General features: G+C 40.8%; 2 long non-coding RNA genes and 1 other non-coding gene across 4 annotated transcripts; 2 read left to right on the top strand and 1 right to left on the bottom strand.

Annotated features, from left to right (window-relative positions):
• Nucleotides 1–310: 310 nt before the first annotated feature.
• Nucleotides 311–5,678, bottom strand: LOC123327671. The gene is made up of 3 exons (XR_006542313.2): nucleotides 5,265–5,678; nucleotides 4,712–4,831; nucleotides 311–628 (listed from the first exon to the last, which is right to left on the bottom strand). It is a non-coding gene; the product is annotated as an uncharacterized LOC123327671 (long non-coding RNA).
• Nucleotides 1,991–2,062, top strand: TRNAC-GCA. Its single transcript has one exon. It is a non-coding gene; the product is annotated as a tRNA-Cys (tRNA).
• Nucleotides 2,183–21,710, top strand: LOC112587405. 2 transcript variants are annotated; one of them, XR_006542315.2, is made up of 4 exons: nucleotides 2,183–3,823; nucleotides 4,447–4,525; nucleotides 4,747–4,834; nucleotides 21,429–21,710. It is a non-coding gene; the product is annotated as an uncharacterized LOC112587405 (long non-coding RNA). The 2 variants fall into 2 exon arrangements; XR_006542314.2 differs by lacking the exon at nucleotides 4,447–4,525.
• Nucleotides 21,711–27,045: the final 5,335 nt, after the last annotated feature.

Raw genomic sequence — 27,045 nt, forward strand, 5'->3', positions numbered from 1 at the left:
TGAGAAAACATAATGCTAATTTCCCACCATAATGTTGGCACATAATAAATGAATAAATGTTAACATACTGTGAGGAAAAGCAGGTGAGCAGGGCCCCAAGACTCAGCTGAAAGTCCGCTTCCAGCACTTACCAGCTGACTCAGTTCTCCTAATCACCCTCTTCTCTCTCAGCCTCAGTTTTTTCATTTATAAAATGGGCAGAATATTTCTTGACCTTCCTCACCGAATTAAGTGGTTTAAGGAAATGAAATTTTGTGTGTGTGAAATTACTTTATAAAAACTGTAAAATATTAAAGTGTTACAAATATGATTACAAAGTTTTGGAGAATTAGCTTTATTCCTATTGGGAAAGATATATACATATATATATACACACACACACACACACATACATACATAGATACATATTTTTTTCCCCAACTTGAGCTCAATGGTTCTCTTCTGCTGAAGGTTGTGGTGGCTTTTTTTTTTTTTTCTTAAATGACTCATATGGCGCTTGCTATGAGGCTATGAGTTATCTCCAGGTTGGTTTTCTTCCTTCCTTCCTTTTTCTTTCGTTCTCTCTTTCTGTCTTCCTCTTTCCTTCCTCCTTTCTTTCTTTCTTCTGTAGCCTCCCCTCTGCTCTAATCTGTTCAGGAACAAGAACTTAGCTTTAAACTTTGGGCTGCAGTGTTCAGAGCTCACAGCACAGGCTAAGGGTGAAACCATCTCTGAGATGGAAACAGCCATCAGATGAGGGAAATCTAGAGGGAGGAAGCTGGGCTCTTCAGAGAGTATATATCAAAGTGTTGTATCAATGCTAAATCCCACACCTCTTTCTCCCTATGTGATGAACAAATACTACATCTTACTAATTTTTTAAAATCCCAGTACCTGTCACAATAACTGGCATACAGCTGGCATTGAAAAATGTTTCTTGACTCTGAGATGAGTAGAAAATTACACAATTATTATTTTGTCATTTTATCATTATTTATGTTACATAATAATAACAGCATATAATATGTAGTAGTATATACATAATATAATAACAATAATAACAGCACTTATTAGGTACTTATGATATCATGTGTTTATAACCATATGCTCATTATTTTCATTTAACACTCAGAATGGTTTTACTAAGTAGATGCTATAATTATCCCCATGTCAGAGATGAGAAAGCTGGAAGGAGGTTCTGAGACACTGATGTAGGGCATGGGGGTGGCAAGTTAAGTAAGGCAAAATAATTACAGGGGAGAATTGAGGGTCCAAATGAGGAGGGAACACGTGGGTTTGAGATGAAGCTTTCAACACAGTTACTATGTTTATCTCAATAACACGCTGCAGCCCAGAGCGGTTGGTGGAAACCAGTTTTTACGTAGATGTTATCCCCTTCATGCTTCCTTGGACTTGATGGCTATGAGTCACTCAATAAAGAGAAGTTAACGCATGGAGATAGGAACCAATGAAATATGTTCTTCAGCCTGGTGGAGACAAGTAATTGCCATTGGCTCTGAAGAATAGAGATACTTCAAAGCTTACTCTAAGTGAGCTTTACCCACTCCCTCTCTAGCAAAACTCCTTGGCTCCTGGCCTGTATGACCTTAGCTTTGTTCAGGAAATTCTGCCTAAGAGGCCTCAGAAGAGAGGCTGGTAAACTTGACATCCTATACACAGCTAAGTTATTTGCTAATAGGTTTGGGGATAGAGGAGGAGAGAGTAATCTACACCAAAGAACTGGGCCATTTGGGTAGAGTGGCTTTGGGCCATTCATCAAAAGTCATCACACCATCTATCTCTCCTATAACTAAGACCGTGGTTATACTAGCTGTGAAGGTGAAGGTTGCTCCTTTTCCTCAAATTCAAGCTTTCTTAGAGAAAGGTAGGAGGGCTATGTCTGATCAGAAATGGGTGAGTAGTACGTGACTGGTTGACTTTAATTTCCTTGGGCAAGGAAGCATTTGATATCATATCAACCCAGCACTTAAGAGAGTTTTTACATTCAGCTTCCCAGGTGGCTCAGATGGTAAAGTATCTGCCTGCAATGCAGGAGACCCAGGTTCAATCCCTGGGTTGGGAAGATTCCCTAGAGAAGGGAATGGCAACCCACTCCAGTATCCTTGCCTTGGGAATCCCATGAACAGAGGAGCCTGATGGGCTATTGTCCATGGGAATCGCAAAGAGTCGGACATGACTTAGCAACTAACACTTTCACTTTCTTTCACTTCCTACAAAAAACAGCTGGTACAAATTACTGTGCTATTATGACTTACGTTTGGGCATGGACGATGTAGCACTCCGAGAAGAAAGCAGAGAGGATGGTGAGCAACTATAAAATGATGTCAACTAAGGATCAGGTAGAAAAGGTGGTCACATTTGCCTTGGGCAGCGGAGGCTATGGCACAGGCTCTCATTAGCAGCCAGGGCTGTACCTTGTGTCTTCCTGAGACACTTTGAATTTACCTGGATTTCAAGTGCAATCTGGACACCAGCAGTGTTAAAAGCTCCTCGGATGAGTTGAGCTGAGAACCCCTGTTTAGGGGGCAGTGGGCCTGATTGTGAAATGAGAAAAGCCTTCAAATGGAAAATGAACTAGGTCTCCTTGCTTCACCCCAAGAAAAGAATCAGCACTAGTGCTAAGGGGTGATATGAAGGCTTATCTGGGCTCAAAGGAAAGAAGAATATTTGAAAAGCTTTGAGCTATACTGAAAATGGAAGTTGTTTAGTGGTAAAGAAGCTTTGATCTCTAGAGGTGGTCAAGGGGAAGATGGACAACCATCACCCGGGAAGGTTGAACTTGGCCAGTGAGGGCCCCCTGTGCCAGGAGGACCAGAAGCATCATTCAGCCCCCTCACCCTTCATCAGAGCAGCTAAACTTTCTTTTTTTAATATTGGGTTTCCCCATAAGATTTCCTTTGAAGAAAGAGACCTGCTCAAAAAAAAAAAAAAAAAAAAAAAAACCCAAAAGCTTGAAGAAAGAGACCTGCTCAAAAAAAAAAAAAGCTTTAAAGTCACTCAACTAGTTGACCTTTATAACTATTACCAGCTCTGAAATTCTACAGTATTTAATCTTGTTTGATGTTTTCTAAGAAATAAAGCTACTGATTGATCCATTCTTCCGAAGTCTGAGGTGGCAAAGAAGGAGTTCGTGAAAGGGATGGAAAATGTGATTAGGAGGAGGGGGGCGTTGCTCTCAGCAGAGGGCCAGATGCAAGAGCCCTCAACCCTATGTAAGCTTGCAATCAATCAGAGTCTCTGGGGATGCTGTGTGGTGATAGCTATTCATGAAACACAGCAAGGTTGAGAGCCATGGGCTCCACGGGTGAGCTGTGAGAAGCATTCTATTGTACATGGAGCCAAACATGGCAAGCAGCCTCCAACATTGTGCTTCTTAAACTTCAGGTGCATCATATTCACCTGGATGGCTTATGCAAACATAGATGACTGTGCCCCACCCCCAGAGTTGCTGATTCAGTGAGTCTGTGACCAGGTGAAGAATTTATATTTTTAACAAGTTGCAGGTGATGCCAATACTTCTGGGGAGCACTATCAGAGAACCACTGCCTGACAAAAGGGGTTTACTTTAGACCTGCAAAGAACCTCCTCATGGTGGGAAGGTGAGTCACAGTACGCGGCAGCCTTGAGAGGATGGGCTAGTGCACTTAACCACTGTGGTCTTCCTTGCAGAAATATACTCACCTGACAGAGGAGCCTGGCAGGCTGCCGTCTATGGGGTTGCACAGAGTCAGACACGACTGAAGCAACTTAGCGGCAGCAGCAGCAGCAGTGTATCACCCAGGTGGCGCTAGTGGTAAAGAAACTGCCTGCCAATGCAGGAGAGGTAAGAGATGTGGGTTCAGTCCCTGGATCAGGAAGATCCCCTGGAGGAGGAAATGGCAACCCACTCCAGTATTCTTGCTTGGAAAATTGTATGGGGCAGAGGAGCCTGATGGGCTACAGTACATAGTGTTGCAAAGAGTTGGACATGATGAAGTGACTAAGCATAGTCTAATCATAGGGGAAACATCAGACATATCAATTGAGGGACATTCTACAACATACCTGACGAGTAAACCTCTCAAGATCATCAAAAACAAGGAAAGTTCGAGAAACTCTCATAGCAAGAAAGCCTAAGGAGATGTTAGACAACTAAATGTTACGTGGTGTTCTGGGTGGGATCTTGGGACAGAAAAAGAGGTATTGTGGAAAAATCGAGAGAATGATGCATTAATATTGATTCATTTGTTGTGACAAATGTACTGTAATAGGATAACATTGGAAACTGACTCCTCTTCCTTTCTCACACTGCAGCCACACAGTAGGAATATAATCCTAGATAAGAAAGGCAACTGTCCCAGTGACTTAAAATTCTTAGTAGAAATTTCCAACACTTTGATTCTCCTCATCTGGAAATCATTATCATGGTGACCCATCTTTCTCTTTCCCTACCTTCTTTTTTTGCAGTTCCAAGACAATGTGCTCAAGGTGGTGGTTGAAATGAAGGGCAGTCAGAGTCCTTTCCCCAGACAATATTTTGCTGCTGGTGTGTAATTATGGGTGACCTTATTTCACTGGCTTTGAGAGTGAGCTTTATCAAATTCCTCATGTATCATTTAAGTTTTAAAGTGTCTTTGGAACACTGCACTGTGGGCTCATGGTGTACGTGTGTGTATGTTGGGAGGGGTTGCGTAACACAATCACTCTCTAGACCTGTATGTTTGTTACTCACCCGGTATTCACGTTGCATCTCCAACTTGGCTTTAGGTCCCCTCAGCCTTTTGGATGCTTGTTGCTTACAGTTCCTGCCATGGTATCTGATGAGGTTCCAGACAATAAGTATCAACCATACCTGGTAAGGAGATAATACTGATTCAAGGGAAACTGAATATCCCATGTACGGTTAGAATGGATTGGTTGATTTGGACCATTTATTTTTCCTTTTCAAGTGACTGAACTATACATTTGCAGGAGTTTAGTGAGGGTCTCATAGGTCCCCCTATGAGAGCGGCAGTGGCTGAACTGATAGCTTTAAGGAATGAAGTTTAGATACCTAATTCATCTTCCATCTAGGCAGGGGCTCCCAGGGGATAAGACTGCAGAGTTACATGTGAAATGCAAAATTTGAAGCAGAAGGCTCTCATCACCTGGAATTTTCTCTCCCTAAAATTGAGCAACAATACTGGAAATAGTGACAATTTACAAGAGTTCATCTAGGGCACCAGGCGCCATTCTAATGGGTTCATTTCAGCCCCACAGAAGCACAGAGAAGGTAAGTAACTTACTCAAGCTCATGCAGCTTGAAGTGGAGCCAGGATTCTGGTCTGGGTCATCTGGCTCCAGAGCCCTTTCTATAAACTATAAGGTTTGTGCATCTCTCTTAGAGAAGACACTAGGAGATGTCCCACTCTTGACTAGCCTGACTAGAGGGTCCAAGATCTGGACTGGAATTTCCCAGAGAATGTCACAACTGTCTAAGGCTAGGAGAATGTTCTATCACTTAGCTGTACTTCATATAACTATCACCAGCATTGCCCCTAGCAACTGGTAAATATTGATTAAGCTTCTGTTCCATGCCAGGTAACATGGATACAAAGATGAAAAAGAGATGGTAGGACTGCGCTCGAGAAATGTAGAGGAGATAAACACCCAAGCAAACAAGCCAACAAAATCCCAAACAGCCCCCAGTAAAGGCCAAGAGAAAGAGCTCCAGTGAGTAAGGGACTCGCCTTGCCCTAGGGGAGGGTAGACAGTAGATGACTCCTTTCCTCTCTCATTTAGTTTTCCTCCAGGTACTTCCCTGATTTCTTCTACTTACAGCTAACAAGCTTAAATGGAAGAGATTTGAAGTTCTGTGCAAGGTGTTGGGAGGTTTAGAAGGGCAGTATTCTGTTCATCTGATAAATATGAGAGGCTCCAACTCAGCAGATGCCTATTTGCCCTCCTCCTCCCAGGAAACAGGGAACATTTACATCTTTGTTCCTTCTTCCAAGGCAGGAATCTTGGGTTCCCTCTGAAAGCTCCTCTGGCAGCCTTGCCTGGCTGTGCGTCCATGTCTACCGCCAAAACAAACATGTTGCAGGGCTGTTGTTGTTCACGCATTGCCCTCGAAAACTCTTGCTGTCACGGGATCACCCTCTTCCTGCTGATGGATGGTCATTATCTGACTCTGTTGCCATGGAGAGGGATGGAATCAGGTGTGTTTTTGAGGCCTGCATACTCCCACTGGGGCTGCAACAAGGATGCTTCTGTACGTCATGTTTGGCAAGCCTGTGGCAGGCTGTGGCCAGGCTTTTCCTACAGGTCAAACCTAATCAACTGATCAGCTGCAGATCATATCAAGACCTCTGCTTGATACGTTATTAGTGACAGACATGCTTCCATAATGAATATCACGATGTCATTTGACCATAACGTTCTTGAGGTGGGGAAAGAAAACACTCCAGTCATCAGACTTGGGATGAGAATGGCTTGTGTTCACAGAAACACAACTTCACGTCACTGTTTCTCACGAAGGACTGTTTTGTTCTCGAAGACTGCTGCTCATCCTCTGATGTTGATTTCCTATGTTACAACGACCTCGATTCGTATGCCCTGGCAAGCAGCACAAGCACTGTTTCCTGTTTCTGAACTTGTAGACAACCATCCATACGTCTCATGGTTGTCATTTCAACCAGATAACTGTGGCACCTCCTTGATGCTTTTTTATCTTTAGCTTAGATTAAAAGGACCTTGGAAGTGAAGCTTTTAATTTTTTTGGATAGGGTATTCTTAATTCATTTGGCTAAATTTTCATATGACTAATAATCTAAAAAAGAAAGTAAGTATAAACTTGTGTCCCTGTTTCTCAGGCCTGAAAACTCAGTAGTGACAAGACTGCAGATATGCAGATTTTAAAGCAATAAATGCTTTGTGGTTTTTCTTATTTGTTTGTTGAGAGCAAAGGAGTAGCAACAGTCTTGTTTTCATTTGACCCCCCAAACAGGAAAATGATTACAGGTTAGTCATTGAGAACAGTCAATGGGGACTATGCCCACATCGTACAGGTCAAAAACATGTGAATAGCTTTCACAATCTGTGTACACTCTTGTGATGAAGTTGCTTCATTTATTGGTGAATGTTACTTATATAGTACTACTATAGGGCAAAAACTAAACTAGGTTTATTCTATTCAGATCTTAACATTTTTAAATGATTAAAACATATACAAAGCATATATAAATATATATATACTTATCCAGCAGTTTGGAACATGCTTTAAAGCAGAGGCGAGAAAGGTCACTTGGAGATAACTGCCATTAATAGCCTATATTCTTGCATTTTGTTGACTCTGTGTGCATGTGTGTGTGTGTGCATATTTTAAGCAAAGCTGGCAATATACTCTTTATACAATTTGTTGTTTTTTTGGTTTAATTTTTACAAGCTCTTCATAAATAAACTTTTTGGTTATAAAACATTTATATTATTTGTAACAGAAGATCTTTTCTGTTTTTTATAAGCATCCTGCATGGATCACAGATTCCATTTCTAAGTCAGAAGTCTGTCTTGACCACACTCACCAAAAGTTCTTTGGAAAAGTTAATCTCCCTTGTGTTTTAGATGATTCTATCATTCTCTTAGAGATATAAACACACACACACACACACACACACACACACACATCGTTATCACCCTGGAGCCCGACACAGGCTAAACCCAAGGATGTGGGCTTCTGGTTTTCAGTCCCCCTTGACAGCTGTGCCCATGCTTCTTGCATGCCCTAGTGATACACACAGAATGTCCTCCCACTGGGTAGATTTTCCCATCTTTACTAAGGAATTCAAGACCTGGTACCTAATATTGAACACTTAGCTCTCCTTTTCACCATCACAGCCATTCTCCCAATCTGGAAAGATCTCTTCTTGATGGAACCCACTCCCTCACATCTGTCTCTTCCTTCCCCAGGAAAGTAATTCTAGTTTGTTTCCTACTAGGTCCAATTCTGCCAATAGAGTCTTGGTTCTCTTTATTGTCACTAGAAACACAAAGACTCTCTAAGTTGAGTTGGAAGGGAAGGGTGAGAGTTGCTCAAGGAAGGGAAGATGAGCAAAGCCTGGATCTGCAGACTTCCATGTGCTTGAGAAGGCGAAGAGAGTAAAATTACCTTTGGTATTGTTTTGAGTCCCCTCAGGGCTTCCCTGGAATTCCCAGGTGGTGCTAGTGGTAAAGAACCCACCTGCCAATACAAGAGACATAAGAGAGATGGGTTACATCCTTGGGTCAGGAAGATCCCCAGGAGGAGGGTATGACAACCCACTCCAGTATTCTTGCCTGGAGAATCCCATGGACAGAGGAACCTGGAGGGCTGCAGTTGCAAAGAATTGGACACAACTTAGTGACTAAGTAACAAAAAACAACAAACAGCAGATGATAAACAACATGGAAACTATTCTCCTAATAACTTAAGTGTTTATGTAATGAATATGACATAATTTTCAAACCATTACTTTTAGGATAAAATCTAAACTTTTTAACATGATTTACAGCCTGCTACCTTTTAACTCCTGCCCTACTGCTCCAGCTCTACTGAACTTCCAGACTCTCTAGCCGGTTTTTCCTCTAGGTCATGCATATGCTATTTTCTTTTGCTGAAATGTTCTTCCCTCTATCATCCCCATCTTCTGGTTAACTTCACACATTTTTCTCATTTTAGATTAAATGTCACTTCCTCTGGTTAGGTTCCCTGTCCTCTGAGGTCTTGTAGCAAATGTCGTTGACTACTCGGTTAACTACTTATCTCCACCCAGATTGTAAGTTCTGCAAGGATGAGGGCCATGTCTATTTTGTGTTTGGATTCTGTTCTAGCTCAATGTTTGATACATATTCGGTACTCAATAAGATATTGAAATGAGTCTGATTCTTTGTGACCCCTTGGACTGTAGCCTGCCAGGCTCCTCTGTCCATGGAATTTCCCAGGCAAGAATATTGGAGTGGGTTGCCATTTCCTCCTCCAGGGGATCTTCCCAACCCTGGGATCAAACCCATATCTCTTGCAGCTCCTACATTTGCAGGTGGATTCTTTCCCATTGTGCCACCTGGGAAGTCCCTTGAAATGAATAGTGGATATTTTTGGGTGCTTCTGGTTTTCACAAGCAGTGATTATTTGGAATTTTATCTTGGAATTTTAAAATTACTTTCTGATGATAAATTCTTGGAAGTAGGATTACTAGGTCAAAGGATATAAACATTTTTGAGCCCTCTTGAGAAAACACAGATTGTTTTCCAGAAAGTTGTACATTCCTACTAGTAGTGAATGAAACTTCCTGTTTCACTGTACTCTTCTCAGCACTATTAGAAATGATTTTTTTGCTAACTTGGTATAAAGAAAGTTTCCCCTCAGCTGTTTCAATTTTGCCTTAAATCTTGAGATGGACATTTTTCATCTATTTTTAAATTCACTTGTATTTCTCTATTGTGAATTGTTTGGTATCCTTTGCCCATTTTTATTCTAGAATTTTCATGTTTTTACAATCACTTTTTATACACTATGTTTTAAAGATGTCAGATTATTATGATATTCAGTGAAGAATTTCCTCTCTGCTTAGATGCTTGCATTTTCCTCTTTCTTTTTTTTAATCGTACATTCTTAAGTTTAATATTTTCATATGATTGGGTCTGTTCTCATTTTCCTTGAGATTTCTTGCATGACTCCTACAATCCTTTCACCACCAGTGATCAAATATTCAGCTATTTTTTTTCTTTTGGCATGTATACAGCTAAATTTCTTTGCCTCTGTGTGTGTGTGTGTGTGTACTTGTGTGTGTGTGTACTTGTGTGTGTGCATTTATGTGCATGTGTCCTGGGGTGTCAGACATTGGGAATTTTTTAAATTAATTAATTAATTTTAATTAATTAATTTACAGTATTGTAGTGTTTTTTTGCCATACATTGACATAAATCACCATGGGTGTACATGTGTCGCCCATCTCCCTCCCACCTCCCTCCCCATCCTATCCCTCAGGGTTGTCCCAGTGCACTGGCTTTGAGTGCCCTGTTTCATGCATCGAACTTGGACTGGAGATCTATTTCACATATGGTAATATACATGTTTCAATGCTATTCTTTCAAATCGTCCCACCCTCGCCTTCTCCCACAGAGTCCAAAAGACTGTTCTTTATATCTGTGTCTCTTTTGCTGTCCTGCATATAGGGTCATGGTTACCATCTTTCTAAATTCCATATATATGCATTAATATACTGTATTGGTGTTTTTCTTTCTGACTGACTTCACTCTGTGTAATAGGTTCCAGTTTCATCCACCTCATTAGAACTGATTCAAAAGAATTCTTTTTAATAGCTGAGTAATATTCCATTGTGTATATGTACCATAGTTTTCTTAACCACTCATCTGCTGATGGACATCTATGTCCTAGCTATTGTAAACAGTGCTGTGATGAACATTGGTGTACACGTGTCTCTTTCAGTTCTGGTTTCCTCAGTGTGTATGCCAGCAGTGGGATTGCTGGGTCATATGGCAGTTCTATTTCCAGTTTTTTAAGGAATCTCCACACTGTTATTCATAGAGGCTGTACTAATTTGCATTCCCACCAACAGTGTAAGAAGTTTCCCTCTTCTCCACCCCCTCTCCAGCATTTATTGTTTGTAGACTTTTGGATAGCAGCCATTCTAACCAGTGTGAGATAGTACCTGATTGTAATTTTGATTTGCATTTCTCTGACAATGAGTGACGTTGAGAATCTTTTCATGTGTTTGTTAGCCATCTGTATGTCTTCTTTGGAAAAATGTCTGTTTAGTTCTTTGGCCCATTTTTTGATTGGCTTGTTTATTTTTCTGGAATTGAGCTGCAGGAGTTGCTTGTATATTTTCAAGATTAATTCTTCGTCAGTTGCTTCATTTGCTGTTATTTTCTCCCATTCTGAAGGCTGTCTTTTCACCTTGCTTATAGTTTTCTTCATTGTGCAAAAGCTTTTAAGTTTAATTAGGTCCCATTTGTTTGTTTTTGCTTTTTTTCCCATCACTCTGGGAGGTGGGTCATAGAGGATCCTGCTATGATTTATGTCAGAGAGTGCTTTGTCTATGTTTTCCTCTAGGAGTTTTATAGTTTCTGGTCTTGCATTTAGATCTTTAAACCATTTTGAGTTTATTTTTGTGTATGGTGTTAGAAAGTGTTCTAGTTTCATTCTTTTACAAGTGGTTGACCGATTTTCCCAGCACCACTTGTTAAAGAGATTGTCTTTTATCCATTGTATATTCTTGCCTCCTTTGTCAAAGATAAGGTGTCCATAGGTGTGTGGATTTATCTCTGGGCTTTCTATTTTGTTTCATTGATCTGTATTTCTGTCTTTGTGCCAGTACCATGACTGTAGCTTTGTAGTATAGTCTGAAGTCAGGCAGGTTGATTCCTCCAGTTCCATTCTTCTTTTTCAAGATTGCTTTGGCTTTTCAAGGTTTTTTGTATTTCCATAAAAATTGTGAAATTATTTGTTCCAGTTCTGTGAAAAATACCATTGGTAGCTTGATAGGAATTGCACTGAATCTATAGATTGCTTTGGGCACTATACTCATTTTCACTATATTGATTCTTCTGATCCATGAACATGGTATATTTCCCCATCTATTTGTGTCATCTTTGATTTCTTTCATCAGTGTTTTATAGTTTTCTATATATGGGTTTTTGTTTCTTTAGGTCAATTTATTCCTAAGTATTTTATTTTTTTCATCACAATGAAAATTTCTTAATTTCCTTAATTTCTCTTTCTATTTTCTCTTTGTTAGTGTATAGGAATGCAAGGGATTTCTGTGTGTTAATTTTATATCCTGCAACTTTACTATATTCATTTATTAGCTCTAGTAATTTTCTGGTGGTATCTTTAGGGTTTTCTATGTAGAGGATCATGTCATCTGCAAACAGTGAGAGTTTTACTTCTTCTTTTCCAATCTGGATTCCTTTTATTTCTGTTTCTTCTCTGATTGCTGTGGCTAAAACTTCTAAAACCATGTTGAATAATAGTGGTGAGAGTGGGCGCATTTGTCTTGTTCCTGACTTTATGGGGGATGCTTTCAATTTTTCTCCATTGAGGATAATGTTTGCTGTGGGTTTATCATATATGGCTTTTATTATGTTGAGGTATGTTCCTTCTATGTTCTGCTTTCTGGAGGGTTTTTATCATAAATTGGTGCTGAATGTTGTCAAAGGCTTTCTCTGCCTTTGATTATCTATTGAGATAATCATATGGTTTTTATCTTGCAATTTGTTGATGTGGTGTATCACATTGATTGACTTGCAAATATTGAAGAATCCTTGTCTCCCTGGGATAAAGCCTGCTTGGTCATGATGTGTGATCTTTTAAATATGTTGTTGGATTCTGTTTGCTAGAATTTTGTTGAGGATTTTTGCATATATGTTCATTAGTGATATTGGCCTGTAGTTTTCTTTTTTTGTGGCATCTTTGTCTGGTTTTGATATTAGGGTGATGGTGGTCTCATAGAATGAGTTTGGCAGTTTATCTTCCTCTGCAATTTTCTGGAAGCCACTGGGAATTTAATGGTAGGTTGGGAGGATCTTCTTTTGCCAAAAGACTGACCAATGTCTCAACATGATCTGTTGAATAATCTTTCCTTTCCCAATGATTGAAGATGTCTCTTTTCACAAACATAGAAACAATATTATTCTAGTGTCAGTGTGTCTTCCTGAAGTGGGTCATGTGCTTTTTTGTCATTTAGGTTTTAGGGAGAGACTTTGACGAGGAGGAAACCTTCTGTGTTTGTCTCCCTACCCCATCCTTTCTCCCTGGCTCTGCCTACTGGTTCTGCAGTTTAGCTTCACTGAGGCTAAACTCTGAGGCATCTAGGGAAAGTAGGTGCCTGAGATATGAAACTGGTAAGGGCACAATGCATTTGCATGAAAACCCACTATACCAATTTAGTAATGTTTATAAATGTCTTTGGCATTGCCAGAGCATAACTTTAGTTTGTCTGGCATTGGATCTAAAAAATGCAGCCTGCAAACAGATACCCGCTGAAAAGCAAGTGCTGTGGTCAAAGACAGAGTATCTGCCACCCTGACTAGTGTTCAAGTGACCAGTGTCTCTATGGTGATGGTTTCTTCTTTCACACAACACTGCACAGTAGTACAAGGGGGGAATGCCAGTCTTAACTAACGAAGACAAGAGTCGACAAAAAGTTTCCTTTACAGGAAGCCACTAGCCACGTACTCAGAAAGGTGGGTGGGAGCAGACATCTCTATATTAAGGTAATTTGCTCTCTTTCTCATTCATTCTTTCTTCTTTGCTTTCTTGCTTCTTAGCTTTCAGCTTAGTTCTGTGACAAAGTTTGGCTTTATCATAGTTCTTACAAATTGGTCCCTGGGAAAACGAATCATAGAATCTAACACCTTAAGTTAAGAAGCACTACTGACATTCATTTGTTGTGTTTTCCATCAATCAAAATTGGAAACAGAGACAAGTGACCATTTTTGTATGTCAAGAAGCAGAAACAGTTGGAGTACAAGAATCTTGCTGCTTCAGGAAACCATTGTCATTTATATCAAAGTGCTAAAGGTTTGAAATGGAAGTGTTTCAAGGGTTTCCCCACATCCTGCCCCCAAATGTGGATCTGTGTTTTGAAATGAATTGGTTCAATCTTTATCCTGAATTCAGATACCTTTTTTCCCTTCTGATGCTTAGACAAATACAATTAACCTTCCTTTTATTTCTTTGGGGTGTCTGTTATAATTTCTGCATCTCCGTATTTGCTTGGATGGGCATGGGGGTATTTCAAGTACTTGTCCTAAGGTGTTTATCTGGGCTTCCCTGGTGGCTCAGATGGTAAAGAATCCACATGCAGTGTGAGAGATCTGAGTTCGATCCCTGGGTAGGGAAGATCCCCTGGAGGAGGGCATGGCAATCCACTCCAGTATTCTTGCCAGGAGAATTCTCATAGACAGAGGAGCCTGGCAGGCTACAGTCCATGGAGTTGCAAAGAATTGGACTCAACTGAGCTACTAAGCACAGCACAGCAAGGTGTTTATTTGGGGCTTCCCAGGCAGCTCCACTTGCCAATGCAGGAGACTCAGGTTCCATCCTTGGGTTGGAAAGATCTCCTGGAGAAGGAAATGGCAACCCACTCCACTATTCTTGCCTGGAAAATCCCATGGACAGAGGAGCTGTGAGCTACAGTCCATGAGGTAGCAGAGTTTGATACAACTGAAGAACTGACCATGCATGCACAAGGTGTTCATTTGCAAGCAATAAATAGACAACAAGTAACAAAGAGACACATGTCATTCCGGTTTAAACCAGAGACCCTGTCTCCCTCTACCCCCTTACCTTGCTCTTCTTTTCCTTTTCCCACAGTGTCTTTCACCCTCTAACACACTACCAGTTTACTTGCTATGTTTATTGTCTATTGTCTCCTGAATAAGGCCAGCGATTCTTGTCTGTTTCATGTATTCTAAGTGTTTGATACCATATCTGGCATGTAAGTTGTCACTCAGTGAATTTTTGTTGAACTCAATTTAATCAACTCATGTACCTGAAAAGTCCAGGTTTCTGGTAGGGTGGGGTCCTTCATCTCAATAATGTCATCCAGGACCCAGATCTTCCCTCTTTTCTCTATCAATTTTGTTTTACTTAGGGGCTATGCTATCCTAAGTCAGGCTCCTCTTGTGGGCCCCTGGTGGCTCTAACTCCAGGGCTTCTAGTTCAAATAAAGCAGGAGGGATGGGGAAGCTTCATCTTGCAACTCCAGCAAAAGTCCTGAGGGTCCCTCTGAATGAACTGGCTCAGTCAGTCATGGTGATGAGGGATAGATGTGCTGATGGCTTAGCCCAGGCCACGTATTCCCTCGTTTCCACCAAGATGGAATCAGCCTTTCAAGAATCACATGGATCCCCAAACAGAAACTGAGGGCCTGCTGGAGAGGGGGGCATGGTGGATGGATGGTTACACTATTCAACAAGAAGGAAGAACACTCTAACCAATAAGGGTTTATCACTGCAAGCAAACAGAGTTTGGGAAATCCCCTGTTTGATCTTCCTAATTTATGTGACTAGAGCTGAGGTTAGGCTCAAGCTCATGTGATTAAATTGAATTCATCTTCTCATTTGGGTGGGGGGCAAATTTGGGTTTTCCTGTGAGGTGGAAGAATTCTCTAAAAGGATTTAGGAGAGCAAGAAAACAAAAAGCTGATCTTATGGATGGAAAGATGGCAATTTTTTCTTTCTTCCCATTGATATAACTCACTGGAGTTTGAAAAGAGGTCACTTCACCCCTTTCATTCTTATTCTGTACTGGGTGCACCAGTGCATCTTCATCTCCAGGGCTTATTGCCCAAGTAAGGTAGTGTAAAGAGAAGATCAAGGGGGTAACCTGTGGCCATGAGCAAGCTCTGTGGTTCAGAGCTGATCACATGGAGGCAGAACTCCTGGTTGCCTGCAGAGGGTCAGCTCACTCTGACAACTGGCTCCTCTTCTTGCTCTTCCTCATCTCTATGTTTATTAACTCAGGATTCAACCTCAAGCAGAATGCTCTTAATTTGGCCCCCCATAATTCTATAACACAGAGGATGAGTTGCTGCAGGTAAGTACTGGGAGACACTGCAATTTTCTAAGTTAAATATCAAGTCAACATATGTGCCAGAAAGTGTAATTCATTCTCCAGGATCTTAAGTGTCCTGTCTTAGGCACAACAGAAGGGACGTGCACTCATTTCCTAATACCTCTGCATACAAAAAGAATATAAGTAATTTTCATGCCCACAGCTGGTTCCTCAGTACAGTACTGTTCCTTTGGAGTATTGCTAACCATGAAAGGCTCGCAGAATGAAATAAGAACATGTACCATGCATGGTCTAGTCCTGCCTGCCTTGCCATCTCCATCATGTGCTGGTTTCCCCTTGTTGCCTTCTGCTTTAGCCACACTGGCCTGTAAGTCATTGAAATATCCCAAAGTCTTTCTTCCCTTAGGGTCTTGGGCTGCCTGGGTTCAAGTTCTGCCTTTCTACTTACTTACCCTTTTCAAGCTTCATTTGCCTCATCTGTGATGTGGGGCTAACAGTCATTCTGCTTCATAGGATTGTGTTAGGATTAAAAGAAATAATATATGTAAACTTCTTAGAATGTTCTTCCTTCCCAATAATTAAAAAATGTTAGCCCCCTTCCTCCACTTTCCATTTCCTATTTCTCTTCTCTCCCCCCATCTCCTCTCCTCCTTTTGCCCAAATTAGGCATTTCAATGTCTCAGTTGTTATGTACACTATCATTTCTTCAGAGGGCTTCCCAGATGGCTCTGGGGAAGGTAAAGAATAGTAGGTACAGAATCTACCTGCAGTGCAGGAGACACAGGAGACTCAGGTTCAATCGATCCCTGGGTTGGGAAGATCCACTGCAGGAGGGCATGGTAACCCACTGCAGTATTCTTGCCTGGGAAATACAATGGACAGAGGAGCTTGGTGGGCTGTAGTCTGTGGGGTGGCAAAGAGTCCAATGTAACTGAGGACACATGCAGTACTTTGGAGATCTTTTCTGACCATCCTACCTAAAGAAGTTGCTTCCTTATTTCTCTGTTTCCTTCACTGCACCTGTCTCCATTTGCAATTATATATTTATTTGCTTTTTTTCCATGTTCATTGTCTTTCTCCATGAAGTGACTGAAAAGTCCATGCTTGCAGGGTCCTCAGCAATATCTGTCATTGTACATATTATACAAGTCTGCACAGAGCAGGCTGGCAATACACATTTAAGAATGAAAGCCTTTGTCCTTTGAAAGGGAGGGGAACTACAAAGAGAAAGTGAAATTCTGAATCACTAATAATTCTATAACATACTGGGGCAGAAGCTGCACTGCTGGGTACCATCACTGGGATTGGGCAGGAGTAGGGGTAGGAAGGAGGAAGCACACCTCCTTCCTAAAAGAAAATGCCAGGCAACTTGAACACCTCTGATTTCCAGGGCTTTGGCTGCCAAAGTAGATGGAAGTGCCAAGCAGGGGACAGTGATTGTCATCACATGGCCAGGAGAGCTTTAGACTAGTTTGGTGGATGGATCTTACTCAGCAGCGCATGGAAGACACCTTCTAGGAACCGTCAGAAATATTTGAAAGTTACCTTTCATGGGGTTAAAGGTCCCATGACCCCAGGCTATGGAAAGAACCAGGGAAACTTGAGTCGGGGTTGTTCTTGTTATCTGTGCAGTTGGGTAAGCCCGGAGGAAAGTTGAATTACAATATGAATATTACCATGGCCAGGACTCATCTCTATGTGCAGGGTTCAACAAAAGACTCTCAAGCAAAGGTTCATAACTAGTTCATTGAAGAGTATAACAGTAAGAGAAGAAAGAGCCCAGTTTTATCAACTCCCATGTCATCATCCACATGACCTCCACAGGCTGCAGGGAATGTTGGTGGGGAAAACAGATTATTTTCTATTAGACTGAATCTTTCTTAAAAATTCACATTTCTAGCATTAGCCAACAGGAAAGAATGTTGAATATGCTTATATTATCTGAATATTGGGAAAGAGGCAAACTGGTAAACTTATTTATTAAGATGGGAAAATGTTAACACTGATACTTTTAATGAGAGAATGGTCATGGGAGCCAGGGAATCACACTTATGTTCTTTTTACCCCTAACCAGTTTCATCGAAAAAATATATTAATAAGAGTATATAAATTAAATGTGAATGGCCCTCCTCCTCTCCTATTGGTCAACCAATCCTATTCCTTAGAGGTAACCACTGTGAAAATAGGCTCCTGGGCATTCTCTTTCTGAGTTTCCTTCACTTACACATACCCCATCACTTTATAAGATCATCTTTTTATTGATATGCTGCCTCATTAATTGGAGGAGTGTGCTTGTATATGAATGTCTTTTATGTTTTTCAGATTATCTGAAGACTAGATTCCTAGATGTGTAATTACTGGGTCAAAGTTGCCTTGAAAATTTCTGAGGTCCAGGTCTGATTGCATTTCTGCTTATGAGCACTGAAGTGGGCACCCTAACTCCTTTGAACTGAGTTTGGATGAGGTGATCTTTAAATGCCTTTAGAGCTCTAACATGGTTTGAGTCTAAGATTCTCAGGCTCCTCTAGATGATGGTTACTTTAGGCTGACTTTCATGCTGTGGTTTTAAGAATGATTCTTAATTTAGAAGCAAGCCAGAGAGAGAGGAAAAGGATTAAAAGAAAATGAGCAAATGCAGCTGATTATGAACTTGGGTTTTCCATAAATACCAGGAAAGGACAGAGCTGAGCCAAAGTGGACTAAACACCCTTAGCTATCACAAAAGGCTACAGCTGAAAGTGGTGCTTTTACCATTAGCAGACAACACAGATGTTTGAAATAAAGGAGTGTCTTGATATCTAGAGAGATTACAGTTCCCTGTACCGCATGGAGGACATCTTACCAGGGTTGGCATCGACCCAACCCGTAACCTTTGAGCTGTAGCCCTTGTGGCTGTGTCATCAACTGATTTCGTAAAAGAACATGGCCAAACCTGCCCAGTCCTTGGCTGGAGCTCCTTTCAGCAAAATCCAGGGCGCTGTAGGTGACTCAGGTAGTGGAATTCTGCCTTTGAGTCAGGACAGAATTTTAGCTTTTCCCTGGTTGGGAGTTTAGTCATGTTTAAGGACCTATAAAAATTTTCTATAGAAAATGTTGTCTTGAAAAGGTAGTTTTAATTTAATTGAAAGAATCGGAAACTATTTCCTTAAGATTCCACTTCAAGTTTAGTTATTCATTTCCATTTTAGGAATGACAGGTTCAGCCCTAGAGCATGATCACCAGGTTTCCATCTGCAATTCAAAAATAGCTATGTCTAAATTCCAGAGGTTTTAGGGTATTTCTATATGAGAGCCAGGGATAATCTTAGAGTAAATTACTCTAAATAATTGGTAAAGCTTCTCAGATCATAAAGAATCTGCCTGCAAAGTAGGAGACCCAGGTTCTATCCCTGGGTCAGGAAGATCTCCTGGAGAAGGGAATGGCTACCCACTCCAGTATTCGTGCCTGGAGAATTCCATGGACAGAGGAGGCTGGTGGGAGTGACTAGCACAACACTCCTTAATAGCATTTTGAGCTTTCCAATTTACTCCATTAGTACTGAATCCCAAATCTGTATTACTGAAATTTCTTAACTTAGATGAAATGGGTGTTTGAGGAGCACCCATATATCACTAGATCTTACGGGAAGGAATACAGATAACTGAAATGTTTTATTTAAGCATGATATATAAATATACATGAAAGCACTGATCAAAATTTCTCCAAAACAGGATGCTATGAATTAACTTCAATGAATGCTCTAAAGGTATGACCCTGATCTGCCTATATACTTTTCTTTTTAGGTTTAAAGGTGCTGATGTAAGATGCTAGCAGCTACATTTATCCCACCAACATGAATCTATAGTATCATCAATCCAGAAAAGGTTGGGATAAAGAAGTGGTTATATATACCTATGATGTTATAGAACTAATAGATAGCTATGTCTTATCTACACCTCTCAAATGATCCATGAATTACTGTATTGAGTGTGAATTATTACTTCTGTCTTCAAACTTTCATAGCAAGGCTGATGACTTTACTAGCATATTATGTGGAAGTGTGTAGAACCTGTCTACATGATATATCATGCCCTTTTGTTCTGTGGCTGAGACATTAAATTACTTCCAGTAAATAGCATTCATCAGTGATGGGCTTTTGGCTGGGTCCATGGCTATTCAGAAAAAAAATCTGCATTTCTTAGACTCCCTTGTAGCTAGGTGTATCCAAGTGATGAACTTCTGACTAATGGGAAACAAGGGGAAGTGCCATGTGGATGGTAGCTTCTGGGAACCTTCTTTACAGACCAATGTCATAGGCATCCAAAGCCCTTAGTCTTCATTCCCCTCCCTTGCTACTAATATATGTCTTGGACCAGAACTTTGGGGCCATAGTTTTGGACCAACAGAAGAAAAAGCTGGAAGGAACCTGGGCCCCTGACATATTTGGGGATCAAAGTTGCCATTGCAGATCTAGGTTTCTACCTTCAGACTTTTATATGAAGACCATAAGCTTCTATCTTTTTAAAACCATAATTAATTAATTAAATCATAAGTAATAGCCAGTTTCCATTAATTATCACCTATTTCTTTGATGGACATTAGCCTGATTTTCCTTGATATAAAAAAAAACCAAAACTGACACTTTTTTCTTTTCTCTAAAGTCAGTATCAGGTTATATAATCAGATGTATGGTCCAGTAAATGGACAAGAAAGTTTCAAATTGAGATGACATAGAAAAAACCCAGAATTGAAGCTTGCAATCTGTTCCTATTACACATATATCTATAGTTGAGCTGGTGGTGTTTGGTTAGAATGGTTGCAGGTAATTTAATCATTAGTGATACTGAAACAAGCAGAATGCTGATGGAGTATTTTACTGTGAGAAGTGTATAGACATTTTCTCAGCTGTACTACGTCAGGGTCAGTGATCTCCCCTACTTTAAATTTCAAGAGGATTTTGGCTGACCAATTCCTTCCCACCCGTCTACAAGTATACCTTTTGCTAGGATCATAAAAGAGAGCATAAGTTCACTCTTCTACTCCCACCTCTAATTTACCTGCTTTTTTCTCCTCCAAATCATTTTCATGCCAACAACCCCTGGAAAGGGGGAAAATAAAAATCAAACAAACAAACAGAAATCCAAGGAAATATCCTGACATTGCTAACAAGCCACATCTCTGGATAAATCAGATGTAATGACAGTGTCACTGGATTGTTAAGTCACTATCCTAATTGGGGGGGGGTGCATTTTAAAATTCATCTACATCTGCTGAGTGCATCATGATAATGTTTTGTTGGCTTTTTTTCAAACGCATCAGATGGGATATGTTACTGTCACAGCTCCCTTATTCTCTTTGAAAGAGGACTTTAAATTCTCAAGTAGCTAAATAGTATGCAAGATATTTGTAGAAGGCAAACGCAGTCTCTAAACTCCTCCAAATTCCTAGAAGTAACTTATTCTTAATTTTGCTCCAAGAGCTTCCCCAATCCAGGAAGTAGTCTTCTTTGTATTTCACATCTACCCTATCTACCCTTGTAGTTTCCTTCCTGTGATTTTGAAATTTCTTTTTAAACTCTACTTGTATCACGCTAAGTCCCAGAACTAGAACTTCAGTCATTAGCATTTGCCTCACTGAAGACATCCCTGCAGTGTGGCTCAAAGGAAGGACCCCCTCGGAGAAAGGGGTTGCCCAGATAAATGATTCATGCACTACAGAGATGGATTTTTTTAAATGTACTTTCCTTCTGGAAAGGAGAAAACTGGTTTTTCTTTTCTTCTGAAGCATCGTCACAAAGCCAGGAGCGGGAGGGCAACCCTTGTAGCCATGAGGTTCAAATGAACAGGGAAAAAAAAGCAGTCCCCCTGGAAGGGGGAATGTCTGATAGCTCATGTCCATCCTTCTTTTTCTCTAGTTGCTGAGGATGCAGAAGCAGCCTTGCTAACGTGCAGCAGTGACGCGACTCACAGTCAGCTGACATGGCAGGAAGTCACCTCAAGCTACACTGACAGACGGGAAAGTCCAGAGTAGCTTGAATGTACTTTTTAAGAAAAGGAAATAAAGAAGGCACTTTGGAGCTGATGGGCTGTGTCACAAAGTCAGAAAGCCCAATTACATTTGATAATTTTGTGTAAGACGTAGGAATAGTCTGGGAATGCATTGATTTTAAATAAAAATATTACTATAATGTTTGCAACCCGTGCATGTATATTTTAATCATTAAATACACAACAGCACTCTTGTCAGAAGGATGAAATCATCCAATGTTCACTGGACTGAATTAAATGACATTTGGTTGCTGGGGTCTCAACAGGGATAGTCATAAGAAAGACTGCAGCAAGACATCTTCCCTCTCACTGTGGTTGCCTGCTTTTTAGAGTTCTTCTCTTGTGCCGGGGTTCAGGGATCTTCAGGGGCCCTTTTCCTTTCAAAGGAGAGGAAGAGAATTCTTTCAGCCATTCAGAGGATCTGGAAATATATGTGGTCTTGTGGTCCCAGGGATGGTGGAGCCTGGTGGGCTGCCGTCCGTGGGGTCGCACAGAGTCGGACACGACTGAAGCGACTTAGTAGTAGTAGTAGTAGTGTGCCAATTACTCTGCAAAGGAGTATGAGAGGGCTGGATAGAATAAGATCTTTGAGGAGCTGTGTCTAGTTGGGGCAACAAGCTGTAAACATACTGAATGGTGGGTACCAGAAAAAGAGCTCTTTCAGGGAAGAGTATGACAGATTATCAAATAGCTATGTCAAGAGAACAGACATGCTGAGAGCATTGAGAGGAAGGCAAGATCAGTGTGGACAAGGCTGTTGATCGGGGACAATTTGTACAAAGGGATCTGGAACTATACTCCACTTTAAAGTGGACGGAATCCACTTTACATAAGGGGCAAAGATCAAATCTGTTATCCCAGGAATGGTGATAGCCAATGAAGAGTGGTATAGGTATGAAAACCTGAAGATATGAATTAGACCTGGTTCAGAAAGATGGTTGAACAGTGAAGCTCATTTCTTCTTCTGTAGAATGGATGTAATAAATGCCCTGTCTGCCATCCACATTAAGTGAAGTAGTGTGATTCACTGTAACCCACATAATAAACTTAAGTTGTTAATAGTGGTATATTATGACTTTAGGAATAATTTTACATGTAGAGATACTACTTAATTTTAAGGACTAAAGTAGTAATTTAGACATCCATTCATCTGGAATGAGACAAGGATATCTACTGTCACTACTTCTATTCAACATAATATTTTAAGTCCTAGCCACAGCAGTCAGACAAGATAAAAGAAATAACTCATTGGTTGCTGACCAGTGAGTACATGCATAAGGTTGGCTTGGGGTCTTGTTAGAAGCAAGGTGAAGACCTTTGTGTCTTACTATTATAAAGCACAATATATATTATTAATACAGGTGTCATCTTTCTAAGGATTTTTCTATTTTCTCTGGCAGTGAAGATATTTTGTTCACAATGTCCCAAATGAACATTATATTTTAAATTTGGACTCACAGAGCTTTCACATTGCATGGTACATAGTAAGAACCCAGTGTGCACTGAATGAGTGAGTTTTCTAGATTTAAGATGTAATCCAGTAATCATTGCTTGTAATATGGGGAGCAGGAAGCACTTTTTCCTTTTAACCTTGATAGAAAAATAGTGATGTGTTTTGCAGTGGGATAAAAATTCACATGCCATGAGTCAGAATACATTACAAAATGAAGAAATGCATCTTATTTTTCTCCCCTTCACTGAGCTCATTTTACTTGGAACCCCTGTTTGCAGTAATGAGAATTTTCATTCTTTCCAGGTTAAAAACAACTAATCTCGAGAATATACAAGCAACTCCTACAGCTCAACTCCAGAAAAATAAATGACCCAATCAAAAAATGGGCCAAAGAACTAAATAGACATTTCTCCAAAGAAGACATCCAGATGGCTAACAAACACATGAAAAGATGCTCAACATCACTTATTATCAGAGAAATGCAAATCAAAACCACTATGAGGTACCATTTCACACCAGTCAGAATGGCTGCGATCCAAAAGTCTACAAGTAATAAATGCTGGAGAGGGTGTGGAGAAAAGGGAACCCTCTTACACTGTTGGTGGGAATGCAAACTAGTACAGCCACTATGGAGAACAGTGTGGAGATTCCTTCAAAAACTGGAAATAGAACTGCCTTATGATCCAGCAATCCCACTGCTGGGCATACACACTGAGGAAACCAGAAGGGAAAGAGACACGTGTACCCCAATGTTCATCGCAGCACTGTTTATAATAGCCAGGACATGGAAGCAACCTAGATGTCCATCAGCAGATGAATGGATAAGAAAGCTGTGGTACATATACACAATGGAGTATTATTCAGCCATTAAAAAGAATACATTTGAACCAGTTCTAATGAGGTGGATGAAACTGGAGCCTATTATACAGATTGAAGTAAGCCAGAAAGAAAAACACCAATACAGTATACTAACGCATATATATGGAATTTAGAAAGATGGTAACAATAACCCTGTGTACGAGACAGCAAAAGAGACACTGATGTATAGAACAGTCTTATGGACTCTGTGGGAGAGGGAGAGGGTGGGAAGATTTGGGAGAATGGCATTGAAACATGTAAAATATCATGTATGAAATGAGTTGCCAGTCCAGGTTCGATGCACGATACTGGATGCTTGGGGCTGGTGCACTGGGACGACCCAGAGGGATGGAATGGGGAGGGAGGAGGGAGGAGGGAGGAGGGTTCAGGATGGGGAACACATGTATACCTGTGGCGGATTAATTTTGATATTTGGCAAATCTAATACAGTTATGTAAAGTTTAAAAATAAAATAAAAATAAAAAAAAAAAAAAAAGTTCTTTGGGGTAAATATTGAGTCCATTCAAAGTTCAAACCTTCTTACAGGACAGTTTCTCCTGTCTCAAGAATCTCCCTCTCTTTTCTTGTTCTAGACTAGAGGACTATGTGCCAGGTAAAGGGAGGAGAACCTCTGGTCCCTAGGTTGCCCCCTATACCCCTAGACTTCTGCAGAGGAGCCAACTCCCCCCAAGGGTCTGCTGTTCATAGAGGTATGACTAGTCCCCTGCATCTCAGATAATGTGCTGGTGTCTCTTGCAGACGTCCAGTGGTCCATTCACACAGTCTCCATGGGTCTGTGGCTTCTCTACTCTGTCTCCAAGCCACATCCAGTCCGATGGTTCCCTTGGCACCTATATCCTGCCTTCTTCCTAGTCCCATTCTCTCTTTGCCATCTTTGTACCACACTGCAGTGTGTGAGACCCATGGGGCCTGAAGTGGCCCCAGGTCCATTCCCCTGGGGCAGGATTGCTGGAAATCCATGAGTGGCTGACTATTTCCCCTATTCACACTGTGTTCACGCATTTCCCCCAAAGCCTCTCTGATTGTCCCCGAGCCCAGGTCTAGCCCTGGCCCTTCTCCCTTATCTCTCATTTAGCTCCTTTCACAGCACAGGAAGGCTGCCATGGGGGCTTAGCGACTAATCCCTTCTTGGGGCTAAGAACTGCTTATCTCTCCCTTCTTCCCCAGAACCAGTCCTCTGACATCCAGCTCATCAGACCACACATGTATTTCCTTTTTAACCTCTTCTTTTTCTCTCAGCAAGAATGAGCTTTTGCAAAACTGGAGTGTTTGTTTTTAGACTTTTGTCTAACTATAATCTTTTAAGACCTCATTTTTAAGCAGAGTGCAGTGATGGCTCTTGTTCTCATCAAATTCTGGTCCAGGGTCCAAAAATGAGAAGTAACTTCCAGAACAACTAGGGAAAATAAATCACCAGAAACAAAAAAGATATTGACTTAATGCCTCAAAAATCTTATTCCTGTCACAGATATTTAAGGTATTTTAGTAGTTGTGACACTGCCCTGAAGTGGGTGATGGTGACATTGATTCCCTGGCCGGGAGGGGCTTAACCATTCATTCAGCAACTTAAATGTTCCCGGGTTATGAGTCATTCACAAAACATTTGTTCAGCAGCTACTTCATTCCCACCTTGAGAATAGTAGACTACGTTTTTCACAACTGGTTTCCAACGATGCTATGGGTAAACCATCCAGTGTAAAGACTGATGGAGTAGAAACGTGGGGAGAATTTTAGGGTCCACAAACAGTGAAAAACTTTGGAAAAAGAGTGAAGTAGGGCCTTGTAAGAACAGGGCACCACAATTCGAAGTCAAAGATGGATTCTCTGGGAACCAGACAGAAATGCTTCCTACCTTTAGAGACCAGAGGCGAACCTTAAAGGCTCTGGGGCAGCAGTAGGGTGGAAATGGTTGGCTGGCCATTTGCAATGAAAGAGCAAGTTTCTGGCAGGCTGACCTTGGAGGGAAAGGTGGGACGCATTGCAAGGAAGGACCTCCTCTACCGTTTTTCAGCCTAAATGTGTGTGTGTGTGTGTGTGTGTGTGTGTGTTTATTTTGTGTGTGTGTTCAGTTGCTTCAGTCATGTCTGACTCTGTGACCCTATGGACTGTAGCCCATCAGGCTCCTCTGTCCATGGGGTTCTCCAGGAAAGAATACTGGAGTGGGTTATTTTTTAATTGGTATATCAAATTTTTTTTTTGCTTTATATTTTTTATACAGTTTTAAAAGGTATGTTCCATTTAGAGTTACTACAAAATATTGACCATATTCCCCTTGCTGTACAATACACCCTCGAACCTATCTTATATCCAGTAGTTTGTAGCTCCAATTCCTTCATTCCTATGTTGCCCCTCGCCCACCCCCTCCCCCCCCGCCCCCCGGTAACTACTAGTTTATTCTTTATATCTCTGTCTGCTTCTTTTTTGTTATATTCACTAGTTTGTTGTATATTTTAGATTCTACATATAATTGATATCATACAGTATTTGTCTTTCTCTGTCTGACATTTCACTTAGCATGATGCCCTCCAAGTCCACTCATGTTGCTGCAAGTGGCAAAATTTTCTTCTTTGTATGACTTAGTGGTATTCCATTGTATGTACATACCCCATCTTCCTTATCCTTGTATCTATTGATGGACACAAAAAAGATACACATGTCAATGGAACAGGACAGAAAGCTCAGAAACAAACCCATCTACTTGTGGTCAATTAATCTACAATGAAGGAGGTAAGAATATACAATGGAGAAAAGACAGTCTCCAATAATTGGTGCTGGGAAAACTGGGCAGAAGAACTGACTAGACATTTTTTTCGAAGAGGAAATGCAGATGGCCAACAGGCACTTGAAAAGATGCTCAATGTCACTAATCATCGGGGAAATGCAAATCAAAACCACAATGAGCTATCACCTCACACCTGTCAGAATGGCTATCATCAAAATGACCACAAATTGCAATTGTTGGCCAGGATGTAAAGAAAAGGGAACCCTTGTATACTGTCGATGGGAAGGTAAATTGGTGCAGCCACTGGGGAAAGCAGTATGGAGGTTTCTTAAAAAACTAAAAAAATAGAACTACCATATGACCCAGCAATTCCACTCCTTGGTATATATGTTAAAAAAATCCTCCAAAACACTAAATGGATACAATACAT

The sequence above is a fragment of the Bubalus bubalis genome, chromosome 10 (genome assembly GCF_019923935.1).
Source record: "Bubalus bubalis isolate 160015118507 breed Murrah chromosome 10, NDDB_SH_1, whole genome shotgun sequence".
In the NCBI taxonomy this organism is placed as follows: Eukaryota; Metazoa; Chordata; class Mammalia; order Artiodactyla; family Bovidae; genus Bubalus; species Bubalus bubalis.